The sequence below is a fragment of the Oncorhynchus nerka genome, linkage group LG15 (assembly GCF_034236695.1).
Source record: "Oncorhynchus nerka isolate Pitt River linkage group LG15, Oner_Uvic_2.0, whole genome shotgun sequence".
Lineage (NCBI taxonomy): Eukaryota > Metazoa > Chordata > Actinopteri > Salmoniformes > Salmonidae > Oncorhynchus > Oncorhynchus nerka.
The window spans coordinates 899,657-912,407 of record NC_088410.1 but is presented as its reverse complement, the minus strand read 5'-3'; the positions used below and the strand labels follow the sequence as shown (position 1 = coordinate 912,407).

At 26.9% G+C, this 12,751-nt stretch overlaps 1 pseudogene; it reads left to right on the top strand.

Moving 5' to 3' along the window:
* Window positions 1-12,751, top strand: part of LOC135559938 (F-box/LRR-repeat protein 18-like) — a 63,742-nt pseudogene that overhangs the window by 39,609 nt on the left and 11,382 nt on the right.

Genomic DNA, 12,751 nt, shown 5'->3' with positions numbered 1-12,751 from the left:
TTATATTTACATTATATACTAATACATTATATATTATATATATTATACATTATATTTACATTATATACTATATATATTATACATTATATTTACATTATATATTATACATTATATTTACATTATATATTAATACATTATATTTACATTATATATTATATATATTATACATTATATACTAATACATTATATATTAATACATTATATACTAATACATTATATTTACATTATATACTAATACATTATATATTAATACATTATATTTACATTATATACTAATACATTATATTTACATTATATACTAATACATTATATATTATACATTATACATTACATTATATATTATATATATTATACATTATATTTACATTATATATTATATATATTATACATTATATTTACATTATATATTATATATATTATATTTACATTATATATTATATATATTATACATTATATTTACATTATATATTATACATTATATTTAGTATTATATACTAATACATTATATTTACATTATATACTAATACATTATATATTATACATTATATTTACATTATATACAAATACATTATATACTAATACATTATATATTATACATTATTATACATTATTTACATTTACATTTTTAAGTCATTTAGCAGACGCTCTTATCCAGAGCGACTTACAAATTGGTGCTTTCACCTTATGACATCCAGTGGAACAGTAGTGCATCTAGGTCTTTTTAAGGGGGGTGAGAAGGATTACTTTATCCTATCCTAGGTATTCCTTAAAGAGGTGGGGTTTCAGGTGTCTCCGGAAGGTGGTGATTGACTCCGCTGTTGATTTGTTTAACACTTTTTGGTTACTACATGATTCCATATGTGTTATTTCATATGTTGATGTCTTCACTATTATTCTACAATGTATAAAATAGTAAAAATAAATAAAACCCTGGAATGAGTAGGTGTGTCAAACTTTTTGACTGGTACTGTATATAATGTGTGGGTAGGTTGGGCAGCCCTACCTGGTGTAACGGTGCATTCTGGGAGGCGTTGTCATGCTGTTCTCGTCTCCATAGCCTCTGTCTCATCTCATGGAACGGAACCTTCCACACCCCGCTGCCGTGGTTACCTTCATGGAGTGTTGCCGTGACGTCATGGTGTCACATGTTCTGGGCGGAACTCTGGCGTGTCGGACGCTACAGAAAACACTGCTAGACCGGTGAGTCTGTCTCTCTGTCTGGCTGGTGAGTCTGTCTCTGTGTCTGGCTGGTGAGTCTGTCTCTCTGTCTGGCCGGTGAGTCTGTCTCTCTGTCTGACTGGTGAGTCTGTCTCTCTGTCTGACTGGTGAGTCATGTCTCTCTGTCTGACTGGTGAGTCTGTCTCTCTGTCTGACTGGTGAGTCTGTCTCTCTGTCTGACTGGTGAGTCTGTCTCTCTGTCTGACTGAGTGGGGAGTCTGTCTGACTGGTGAGTCTGTCTCTCTGTCTGACTGGTGAGTCTATCTCTCTGTCTGACTGAGTAGGTCTGTCTCTCTGTCTGACTGGTGAGTCTGTCTCTCTGTCTGACTGGTGAGTCTGTCTCTCTGTCTGGCTGGTGAGTCTGTCTCTCTGTCTGACTGGTGGGGAGTCTGTCTCTCTGTCTGACTGGTGAGGAGTCTGTCTCTCTGTCTGACTGGTGGGGAGTCTGTCTCTCTGTCTGACTGGTGTGAGTCTGTCTCTCTGTCTGACTGGTGGGGAGTCTGTCTCTGTCTGACTGGTGGGGAGTCTGTCTCTCTGTCTGACTGGTGGGGAGTCTGTCTCTCTGTCTGACTGGTGGGGAGTCTGTCTCTCTGTCTGGCTGGTGAGGAGTCTGTCTCTCTGTCTGACTGGTGGGGAGTCTGTATCTCTGTCTGACTGGTGAGTCTGTATCTCTGTCTGACTGGTGAGTCTGTCTCTCTGTCTGACTGGTGGGAGTCTGTCTCTGTCTGACTGGTGAGTCTGTCTCTCTGTCTGACTGGAGTGGGGAGTCTGTCTCTCTGTCTGACTGGTGGGGAGTCTGTCTCTGGTGAGTCTGTCTATGAGTTCTATATGAGGATAGTTCTATATAATGGTAGTTCTATATGAGGGTAGTTCTATATAATGATAGTTCTATATAAGGGTAGTTCTATATAATGATAGTTCTATATAATGATAGTTCTATATAATGGTAGTTCTATATGAGGGTAGTTCTATATGAGGGTAGTTCTATATAATGATAGTTCTATATAATGATAGTTATATATAATGGTAGTTCTATATGAGGTAGTTCTATATAATGATAGTTCTATATGAGGGTAGTTCTATTAATGCTATATAATGATAGTTCTATATAATGGTAGTTCTATATGAGGGTAGTTCTATATATATATAATGATAGTTCTATATAATGATAGTTCTATATAATGGTAGTTCTATATAATGATAGTTCTATATAGTTCTATATGAGGGTAGTTCTATATGAGGGTAGTTCTATATAATGATAGTTCTATATAATGATAGTTCTATATAATGGTAGTTCTATATAATGATAGTTCTATATGATGATAGTTCTATATGAGGGTAGTTCTATATAATGATAGTTCTATATAATGATAGTTCTATATAATGATAGTTCTATATAATGGTAGTTCTATATGAGGGTAGTTCTATATAATGATAGTTCTATATGAGAGGGTAGTTCTATATGATGGTAGTTCTATATGAGGGTAGTTCTATGAGGGGTAGTTCTATATAATGATAGTTCTATATAATGATAGTTCTATATAATGATAGTTCTATATAAGGTAGTTCTATATGAGGTAGTTCTATATAATGATAGTTCTATATAATGGTAGTTCTATATAATGATAGTTCTATATGAGGGTAGTTCTATATAATGATAGTTCTATATAATGATAGTTCTATATGAGGGTAGTTCTATATAATGATAGTTCTATATGAGGGTAGTTCTATATAATGGCGTAAGTTCTTATAATGATAGTTCTATATGAGGGTAGTTCTATATAATGATAGTTCTATATAATGGTAGTTCTATATGAGGGTAGTTCTATATAATGGTAGTTCTATATGAGGGTAGTTCTATATAATGATAGTTCTATATAATGATAGTTCTATATAATGATAGTTCTATATAATGATAGTTCTATATAATGGTAGTTCTATATAATGATAGTTCTATATGATAGTTCTATATGATGATAGTTCTATATAATGGTAGTTCTATATAATGGTAGTTCTATATGAGGTTCTATATGAGGGTAGTTCTATATAATGATAGTTCTATATAATGTTTCCTATAATGAGTAGTTCTATATAATGATAGTTCTATATAATGGTAGTTCTATATAATGATAGTTCTATATGAATGATAGTTCTATATAATGATAGTTCTATATAATGGTAGTTCTATATAATGATAGTTCTATATAATGCTAGTTCTATATAATGATAGTTCTATATGAGGGTAGTTCTATATAATGATAGTTCTATATAATGGTTCTAGTTCTATATAATGATAGAGGGTTTCTATATAATGATAGTTCTATATAATGATAGTTCTATATGAGGGTAGTTCTATATAATGATAGTTCTATATAATGGTAGTTCTATATAATGATAGTTCTATATAATGATAGTTCTATATGAGGGTAGTTCTATATAATGATAGTTCTATATAATGATAGTTCTATATAATGATAGTTCTATATAATGATAGTTCTATATAATGGTAGTTCTATATAATGATAGTTCTATATAATGATAGTTCTATATGAGGGTAGTTCTATATAATGATAGTTCTATATAATGGTAGTTCTATATAATGATAGTTCTATATAATGATAGTTCTATATGAGGGTAGTTCTATATAATGATAGTTCTATATAATGATAGTTCTATATAATGATAGTTCTATATAATGGTAGTTCTATATAATGATAGTTCTATATAATGATAGTTCTATATGAGGGTAGTTCTATATAATGATAGTTCTATATAATGGTAGTTCTATATGAGGGTAGTTCTATATAATGATAGTTCTATATAATGGTAGTTCTATATAATGATAGTTCTATATAATGGTAGTTCTATATAATGATAGTTCTATATAATGATAGTTCTATATGAGGGTAGTTCTATATAATGATAGTTCTATATAATGGTAGTTCTATATAATGATAGTTCTATATGATGATAGTTCTATATGAGGGTAGTTCTATATAATGATAGTTCTATATAATGGTAGTTCTATATAATGATAGTTCTATATAATGGTAGTTCTATATAATGATAGTTCTATATGAGGGTAGTTCTATATAATGATAGTTCTATATAATGATAGTTCTATATGAGGGTAGTTCTATATAATGATAGTTCTATATAATGGTAGTTCTATATAATGGTAGTTCTATATAATGATAGTTCTATATAATGGTAGTTCTATATAATGGTAGTTCTATATAATGATAGTTCTATATAGGGTAGTTCTATATAATGATAGTTCTATATAATGATAGTTCTATATAATGGTAGTTCTATATGAGGGTAGTTCTATATAAGGTAGTTCTATATGAGGTAGTTCTATATAATGATAGTTCTATATAATGATAGTTCTATATAATGATAGTTCTATATAATGGTAGTTCTATATAATGATAGTTCTATATAATGGTAGTTCTATATAATGATAGTTCTATATAATGATAGTTCTATATAATGATAGTTCTATATGAGGGTAGTTCTATATAATGATAGTTCTATATAATGGTAGTTCTATATAATGATAGTTCTATATAATGATAGTTCTATATGAGGGTAGTTCTATATAATGATAGTTCTATATAAGGGTAGTTCTATATAATGATAGTTCTATATAATGGTAGTTCTATATAATGATAGTTCTATATAATGATAGTTCTATATGAGGGTAGTTCTATATAATGATAGTTCTATATAATGGTAGTTCTATATAATGATAGTTCTATATAATGATAGTTCTATATGAGGGTAGTTCTATATAATGATAGTTCTATATGAGGGTAGTTCTATATAATGATAGTTCTATATAATGGTAGTTCTATATAATGATAGTTCTATATAAGGGTAGTTCTATATAATGATAGTTCTATATGAGGGTAGTTCTATATGAGGGTAGTTCTATATGAGGGTAGTTCTATATAATGATAGTTCTATATAATGATAGTTCTATATGAGGGTAGTTCTATATAATGATAGTTCCTATAGGGTAGTTCTATATAATGATAGTTCTATATAATGGTAGTTCTATATAATGATAGTTCTATATAATGATAGTTCTATATGAGGGTAGTTCTATATAATGATAGTTCTATATAATGATAGTTCTATATAATGATAGTTCTATATGAGGGTAGTTCTATATAATGGTAGTTCTATATGAGGGTAGTTCTATATAATGATAGTTCTATATAATGATAGTTCTATATAATGGTAGTTCTATATAATGATAGTTCTATATAATGGGCAGTTCTATATAATGATAGTTCTATATAATGATAGTTCTATATGAGGGTAGTTCTATATAATGATAGTTCTATATGAGGGTAGTTCTATATAATGATAGTTCTATATGAGGGTAGTTCTATATAATGATAGTTCTATATAATGATAGTTCTATATGAGGGTAGTTCTATATAATGATAGTTCTATATAATGATAGTTCTATATAATGGTAGTTCTATATGAGGGTAGTTCTATATGAGGTAGTTCTATATAATGATAGTTCTATAATGATAGTTCTATATAATGATAGTTCTATATAATGAGGTAGTTCTATATAATGATAGTTCTATATAATGATAGTTCTATATAATGATAGTTCTATATAATGATAGTTCTATATAATGATAGTTCTATATAATGGTAGTTCTATATAATGGTAGTTCTATATGAGGGTAGTTCTATATGAGGGTAGTTCTATATAATAAGTGAGGGTAGTTCTATATAATGGTAGTTCTATATAATGATAGTTCTATATAATGATAGTTCTATATAATGATAGTTCTATATAATATAGTTCTATATGAGGGTAGTTCTATATAATGATAGTTCTATATAATGATAGTTCTATATAATGGTAGTTCTATATAATGATAGTTCTATATAAGGGTAGTTCTATATGAGGGTAGTTCTATATAATGATAGTTCTATATAATGATAGTTCTATATAATGGTAGTTCTATATAATAATATGAGGGTAGTTCTATATGAGGGTAGTTCTATATAATGATAGTTCTATATAATGATAGTTCTATATAATGGTAGTTCTATATAATGATAGTTCTATATGAGGGTAGTTCTATATGAGGGTAGTTCTATATAATGATAGTTCTATATGAGGGTAGTTCTATATAATGATAGTTCTATATAATGGTAGTTCTATATAATGGTAGTTCTATATGAGGGTAGTTCTATATAATGATAGTTCTCTATAGTAATGAGGGTAGTTCTATATAATGATAGTTCTATATAATGATAGTTCTATATAAGTTCTATATAATGATAGTTCTATATGAGGGTAGTTCTATATGATGGTAGTTCTATATAATGATAGTTCTATATAATGGTAGTTCTATATAATGATAGTTCTATATAAGGTAGTTCTATATAATGATAGTTCTATATGATGGTTCTATATAATGATAGTTCTATATGAGGGTAGTTCTATATAATGGTAGTTCTATATAATGATAGTTCTATATGATAGTTCTATATAATGATAGTTCTATATAATGATAGTTCTATATGAGGGTAGTTCTATATAATGATAGTTCTATATAATGGTAGTTCTATATAATGATAGTTCTATATAATGATATTCTATAATGATAGTTCTATATGAGGGTAGTTCTATATGAGGGTAGTTCTATATAATGATAGTTCTATATAATGGTAGTTCTATATAATGATAGTTCTATATGAGGGTAGTTCTATATAATGATAGTTCTATATAATGGTAGTTCTATATAATGATAGTTCTATATAATGATAGTTCTATATAATGATAGTTCTATATGAGGGTAGTTCTATATAATGATAGTTCTATATAATGGTAGTTCTATATGAGGGTAGTTCTATATAATGATAGTTCTATATAATGATAGTTCTATATAAGGGTAGTTCTATATAATGATAGTTCTATATAATGGTAGTTCTATATAATGATAGTTCTATATAATGATAGTTCTATATGAGGGTAGTTCTATATAATGATAGTTCTATATAATGGTAGTTCTATATAATGATAGTTCTATATAATGATAGTTCTATATGAGGGTAGTTCTATATAATGATAGTTCTATATGAGGGTAGTTCTATATAATGATAGTTCTATATAATGATAGTTCTATATGAGGGTAGTTCTATATAATGATAGTTCTATATAATGGTAGTTCTATATAATGATAGTTCTATATAATGATAGTTCTATATAATGATAGTTCTATATAATGATAGTTCTATATGAGGGTAGTTCTATATGAGGGTAGTTCTATATAATGGTAGTTCTATATGAGGGTTTCTATATAATGATAGTTCTATAATGAGGGTAGTTCTATATAATGGTAGTTCTATATGAGGGTAGTTCTATATAATGATAGTTCTATATGAATGGTAGTTCTATATGAGGGTAGTTCTATATAATGGTAGTTCTATATAATGGTAGTTCTATATAATGATAGTTCTATATGAGGTAGTTCTATATAATGATAGTTCTATATAATGATAGTTCTATATAATGGTAGTTCTATATAATGGTAGTTCTATATAATGGTAGTTCTATATAATGGTAGTTCTATATAATGATAGTTCTATATAATGGTAGTTCTATATAATGGTAGTTCTATATAATGGTAGTTCTATATAAGTTCTATATAATGATAGTTCTATATGATGGTAGTTCTATAATGATAGTTCTATATAATGGTAGTTCTATATAATGATAGTTCTATATAATGATAGTTCTATATAATGGTAGTTCTATATAATGATAGTTCTATATGAGGTAGTTCTATATAATGATAGTTCTATATAATGATAGTTCTATATAAGGGTAGTTCTATATAATGATAGTTCTATATGAGGGTAGTTCTATAGTTCTATATAATGGTAGTTCTATATAATGATAGTTCTATATAGGATAGTTCTATATAATGATAGTTCTATATAATGGTAGTTCTATATAATGATAGTTCTATATGAGGGTAGTTCTATATGAGGGTAGTTCTATATAATGATAGTTCTATATGAGGGTAGTTCTATATAATGATAGTTCTATATGAGGGTAGTTCTATATGAGGGTAGTTCTATATAATGATAGTTCTATATAATGATAGTTCTATATAATGGTAGTTCTATATAATGGTAGTTCTATATAATGATAGTTCTATATAATGTTAGTTCTATATAATGGTTCTATATGAGGGTAGTTCTATATAATGATAGTTCTATATAATGATAGTTCTATATAATGGTAGTTCTATATAATGGTAGTTCTATATAATGATAGTTCTATATGAGGGTAGTTCTATATAATGATAGTTCTATATAATGGTAGTTCTATATAATGATAGTTCTATATAATGATAGTTCTATATGAGGGTAGTTCTATATAATGATAGTTCTATATAATGATAGTTCTATATAATGATAGTTCTATATGAGGGTAGTTCTATATAATGATAGTTCTATATGAGGTAGTTCTATATAATGATAGTTCTATATAATGATAGTTCTATATAATAATGATAGTTCTATATAATGATAGTTCTATATGAGGGTAGTTCTATATAATGATAGTTCTATATAATGGTAGTTCTATATAATGATAGTTCTATATGAGGGTAGTTCTATATAATGATAGTTCTATATGAGGGTAGTTCTATATAATGATAGTTCTATATAATGGTAGTTCTATATAATGATAGTTCTATATAATGGCAGTTCTATATGAGGTAGTTCTATATAAGGGTAGTTCTATATAATGATAGTTCTATATAATGATAGTTCTATATAATGATAGTTCTATATGAGGGTAGTTCTATATAATGGTAGTTCTATATAAGGGTAGTTCTATATAATGATAGTTCTATATAATGGTAGTTCTATATAATGATAGTTCTATATGAGGGTAGTTCTATATAATGGTAGTTCTATATAATGGTAGTTCTATATGAGGGTAGTTCTATATAATGATAGTTCTATATAATGATAGTTCTATATAATGGTAGTTCTATATAATGGTAGTTCTATATAATGGTAGTTCTATATAATGGTAGTTCTATATAATGGTAGTTCTATATGAAGTTCTATATAATGGTAGTTCTATATAATGGTAGTTAGTTCTATATGATAGTTCTATATAATGATAGTTCTATATGATAGTTCTATATAATGATAGTTCTATATAATGATAGTTCTATATAATGATAGTTCTATATAATGGTAGTTCTATATAATGGGTAGTTCTATATAATGGTAGTTCTATATAATGATAGTTCTATATAATGATAGTTCTATATAATGTTCTATATAATGGTAGTTCTATATGAGGGTAGTTCTATATAATGGTAGTTCTATATAATGATAGTTCTATATAATGATAGTTCTATATGAGGGTAGTTCTATATAATGATAGTTCTATATAATGATAGTTCTATATAATGATAGTTCTATATAATGATAGTTCTATATAATGGTAGTTCTATATAATGATAGTTCTATATAATGATAGTTCTATATGAGGGTAGTTCTATATAATGGTAGTTCTATATGAGGGTAGTTCTATATAATGGTAGTTCTATATGAGGGTAGTTCTATATAATGATAGTTCTATATAATGGTAGTTCTATATGAGGGTAGTTCTATATAATGGTAGTTCTATATAATGGTAGTTCTATATAATGGTAGTTCTATATAATGGTAGTTCTATATAATGATAGTTCTATATGAGGGTAGTTCTATATAATGATAGTTCTATATAATGATAGTTCTATATAATGATAGTTCTAGTTCTATATAATGAGGGTAGTTCTATATAATGATAGTTCTATATAATGATAGTTCTATATAATGGTAGTTCTATATGAGGGTAGTTCTATATAATGATAGTTCTATATGAGGGTAGTTCTATATGAGGGTAGTTCTATATAATGATAGTTCTATATGAGGGTAGTTCTATATGAGGGTAGTTCTATATAATGATAGTTCTATATAATGATAGTTCTATATATGAATGGTCTATATAATGGTAGTTCTATATGAGGGTAGTTCTATATAATGATAGTTCTATATAATGGTAGTTCTATATAATGATAGTTCTATATGAGGGTAGTTCTATATGAGGGTAGTTCTATATAATGGTAGTTCTATATAAGGATAGTTCTATATAATGATAGTTCTATATAATGGTAGTTCTATATAATGGTAGTTCTATATAATGATAGTTCTATATAATGGTAGTTCTATATAATGGTAGTTCTATATAATGGTAGTTCTATATGATGGTAGTTCTATATAATGGTAGTTCTATATAATGGTAGTTCTATATAATGGTAGTTCTATATAATGATAGTTCTATATAATGGTAGTTCTATATAATGATAGTTCTATATAATGGTAGTTCTATATAATGATAGTTCTATATAATGATAGTTCTATATGAGGGTAGTTCTATATGAGGGTAGTTCTATATAGATAGTTCTATATAATGGTAGTTCTATATAATGATAGTTCTATATAATGATAGTTCTATATAAGGGTAGTTCTATATAATGATAGTTCTATATAGTTCTATATGAGGGTAGTTCTATATAATGATAGTTCTATATAATGATAGTTCTATATAATGGTAGTTCTATATAATGATAGTTCTATATGAGGGTAGTTCTATATATAATGATAGTTCTATATAATGATAGTTCTATATAATGGTAGTTCTATATAGGGTAGTTCTATATAATGGTAGTTCTATATAATGGTTCTATATAATGGTTCTATATGAGGGTAGTTCTATGGTAGTTCTATATGAGGGCAGTTCTATATAATGATAGTTCTATATAATGGTAGTTCTATATAATGATAGTTCTATATAAGGGTAGTTCTATATAATGATAGTTCTATATAATGATAGTTCTATATAATGAGGTAGTTCTATATAATGATAGTTCTATATGAGGGTAGTTCTATATAATGATAGTTCTATATAATGATAGTTCTATATAATGGTAGTTCTATATGAGGGTAGTTCTATATAATGATAGTTCTATATAATGGTAGTTCTATATAATGATAGTTCTATATAATGATAGTTCTATATAATGATAGTTCTATATAATGGGTAGTTCTATATAATGATAGTTCTATATAATGATAGTTCTATATAATGTTTCTATATAATGATAGTTCTATATAATGATAGTTCTATATAATGATAGTTCTATATAATGGTAGTTCTATATGAGGGTAGTTCTATATAATGATAGTTCTATATAATGGTAGTTCTATATAATGGTAGTTCTATATAATGATAGTTCTATATAATGGTAGTTCTATATAATGGTAGTTCTATATAATGGTAGTTCTATATAATGATAGTTCTATATGAATGGTAGTTCTATATAATGATAGTTCTATATAATGATAGTTCTATATAATGGTAGTTCTATATAATGGTAGTTCTATATAATGATAGTTCTATATGAGGGTAGTTCTATATAATGATAGTTCTATATAATGGTAGTTCTATATAATGATAGTTCTATATAATGGTAGTTCTATATGAGGGTAGTTCTATATAATGATAGTTCTATATAAGGGTAGTTCTATATAATGATAGTTCTATATAATGGTAGTTCTATATAATGATAGTTCTATATGAGGGTAGTTCTATATAATGATAGTTCTATATAATGATAGTTCTATATAGTTCTATATAATGATAGTTCTATATAATGGTAGTTCTATATAATGATAGTTCTATATAATGATAGGGTAGTTCTATATAATGATAGTTCTATATAATGATAGTTCTATATGAGGGTAGTTCTATATGAGGGAGTAGTTCTATATGAGGGTAGTTCTATATAATGATAGTTCTAGTAGTCTATATGAGGGTAGTTCTATATAATGATAGTTCTATATAATGATAGTTCTATATAATGATAGTTCTATATAATGATAGTTCTATATAATGGTAGTTCTATATGAGGGTAGTTCTATATAATGGTAGTTCTATATGAGGGTAGTTCTATATAATGGTAGTTCTATATAATGATAGTTCTATATGAGGGTAGTTCTATATAATGATAGTTCTATATGAGGGTAGTTCTATATGAGGGTAGTTCTATATAATGATATGATAGTTCTATATAATGATAGTTCTATATGAGGGTAGTTCTATATAATGATAGTTCTATATAATGGTAGTTCTATATAATGATAGTTCTATATAATGATAGTTCTATATGAGGGTAGTTCTATATAATGGTAGTTCTATATAATGGTAGTTCTATATAATGATAGTTCTATATAATGATAGTTCTATATAATGATAGTTCTATATAATGATAGTTCTATATGAGGGTAGTTCTATATAAGGGTAGTTCTATATAATGATAGTTCTATATAGGGTAGTTCTATATAATGATAGTTCTATATAATGTTCTATATGAGGGTAGTTCTATATGAGTTCTATATAATGGTAGTTCTATATAATGGTAGT